Source organism: Pongo pygmaeus, chromosome 16 (genome assembly GCF_028885625.2).
Source record: "Pongo pygmaeus isolate AG05252 chromosome 16, NHGRI_mPonPyg2-v2.0_pri, whole genome shotgun sequence".
In the NCBI taxonomy this organism is placed as follows: Eukaryota; Metazoa; Chordata; class Mammalia; order Primates; family Hominidae; genus Pongo; species Pongo pygmaeus.
In genome coordinates, this window is record NC_072389.2 from 50,210,646 (window position 1) to 50,213,169 (window position 2,524).

Below are 2,524 nucleotides of genomic sequence, written 5' to 3' on the forward strand. Positions count from 1 at the left end.
ATTTCAGAGGATGTATTGGAAAGCCTGAGTGCCCAGGCAGAAGCCTGCCACAGGGGCAAGCCACTGCAGAGAAACTGTACTAGGGCAGTGCCTAGTAGCTGTGGAAGCAGGGCTGCTGCCCTCCACCATAGCATTATGGAGTCACCAGCAGCATGCACCTCAGTCTGTGAAAGCCTCAGGCACTCCACTCCAACCCATAAGGGCAGCCATGTAGGCAGTGCTCAGCAAAGCCATAGGGGTAGGGCTGTCTGAGGCACTGGGAGCCCATCCCTCAAGCCAGTGTTCCCAGAATGCAGGACATGGAGTCAAAGTTTATTTTGGAGCTTTAAGATTTAATGTCTGCCTGTCTGCCCTACTCAGTTTTAGACTTGCATGGGCCTGTTACTTTTCTTTTGGCCAGTTTCTCCTTTGGGGAATGAAAATCTTTACCTAATGCCTGTACAACCATTGCATCTGGGAACTAAATAACTTGTTTTTGATTTTACATGCTCATAGCTGGAAGGAATCTGCCCTGAGTCTCAGATGAGACTTTGGACTTTAGACTTTTAAGTTGATGTTGGAACAAGTTAACACTTTGGGCACTATTGGGATAGAATGTATTTTGCATGTGAGAAGGACATGAGTTTGGGGGGAAAGGGGCAGAACGTTATAGTTTGGATGTTTGTCTCCCCAATCCTCATGTTGAAATTTGATCTCAATGTTGGAAGTGGGACCTAATGGGAAATGTTTGGGTCAGGGAGGATGACCTCTCATGAACAGATTAATGCCCTCCCTTTGTGGGTTGGTAGGGGCAGGTAAAGTGAGTGAGTTCTCACTCTATTATGCTGGTTGTTAGTTCCCATGAAAGCTGGTTGGTAAAAAGAGCCTAGCACCTCCCTGCTCTCTCTTGCTTCCTCTCTCACCATGTGATCTCAGCACATGCTTGCTCTCCTTCCCCCTTCCCTTCTGCCAATAGTGGAGGCAACCTGCAGCCCCTCACCAGAAGCTGAGCAGATGCTGCCACCATGCTTATTGTGCAGCCTGCAGAACCATGAGCCATATAAACCTTTCCTTTATAAATCACCCAGCCTCACATATTCCTTTATAGCAACACAAAGTAGACAAAGACACCATCTCAAACTTGGCCTACCCAAAATCACACGTTTGATATTTTCCCCAAATCTGCTCCTCCCCAAATCTCAGCTGAGAGTATCTTCATCCATCCAGTTAGTCATGCCAGAAATCTGGGAGTCAGCCTTTCTGCTATCTTCTTCTCAACTCCCATAAGCTAACGCCTTACAAAGTTCCATGGATCCTACCTCTAAAATAAATCTTGGATCTGTCTACTTCACTCCACCTCCACTTCCACCATTTATCCAAGTCCAGATCAGCATTCTCGGCTGGCATATAGCAGGAACCTCAACTGGTCTCCTTGCTTCCACTCTTCCTGTGCCACCAGCACTGCCGCCACTACCAAAGTGCCTCTCTCCTTGGATAGTTCTAGAATAAGATTCCTGCTCTCTGACTCTCCTTTCCTAGCTCTTCATAGTGCTTTCTTCAGGTTTGTTAATAGAAAGTATGTTAATGGTTCCTCAGGGTGGCCTCTATTAATCTCTTTTACTGCATATGAATTTTACTAGTTTAACGTTCATTGTCAACCTTATTTTTAAGTTCTTCAAGAAACTTTATGGTTTTTGTTTTTTTGTTGCTTGTTTCTTTTGCTGTGAATAGCTAGGTGTGAGTAACTGAATAGCTGATGAAGCAATGGAGAAAGCCATAGTCAGGATTTTATAACTGTTCTGACTTTTGGAACACCGAGGACCTATGGCACACTGATTTTTCTTGTCAGCGCATTATGTAATCCAGACCTGCAATAATCCAGTATCTGTGATAAGTTAAGGGGAGATTAACCCATCACAGACACTGGGTTATTGCAAGTTATCCAGATCCAGTATCTGTGATGGGTTAAAGTCTCCCCTAGATATGCGACCCCATAGGATTAATTTTTAATTAATTATATTTTAAACTCCAAATAAGGTTTTTCCTTTTTCTTTTTTTTTTCCCCAGGGGAAAGCACGAATGCAGTTCCTCACTACCACAAATTATGCAGTCAAGTTTCCCGCATTTGAGGAAATCACAGGGGTAAGCACACCTATGGAGTGCAATGGATGAGCCTCACCCTGGGAAAACCACATTCATGATCATGGCATCTCCCCTGCCTGGTAAGAATCCAAATAAGCTTTGATAGTAGAGATTTATCAACAACTTGTTAGTTGCATTCAGTGGGGAGAGTGTTTCAAAGTGCTGTGCTGTGCTGTCTGGGAAAGTTAAGCAGAGGCCCAGAGAAGCTGTGCCAAGCAGGCCACCAGCAAAGTCAAAGGCAGCATTTTACAGCTTATTCAGTAAAATGCCTGGAAAAGTCTGTTCCTCAGCACTATGAATGCTGGCCTTTGTTAGGAAATTATGCAGAAGTGTCACAATACTATAATAACAACTTCAGTTTTTTGTTTTTAAAATGTCAGCTTCTTAAGACTCCTTATCAAGT

At 44.0% G+C, this 2,524-nt stretch overlaps 1 non-coding gene across 1 annotated transcript; it reads right to left on the minus strand.

The window, feature by feature from the left end:
• Positions 1-2,043: 2,043 nt before the first annotated feature.
• LOC129014783 (U1 spliceosomal RNA) lies at positions 2,044-2,209 on the minus strand. The gene has a single exon (XR_008494318.1). It is a non-coding gene; the product is annotated as a U1 spliceosomal RNA (small nuclear RNA).
• Between the last annotated feature and the right edge of the window lie 315 nt (positions 2,210-2,524).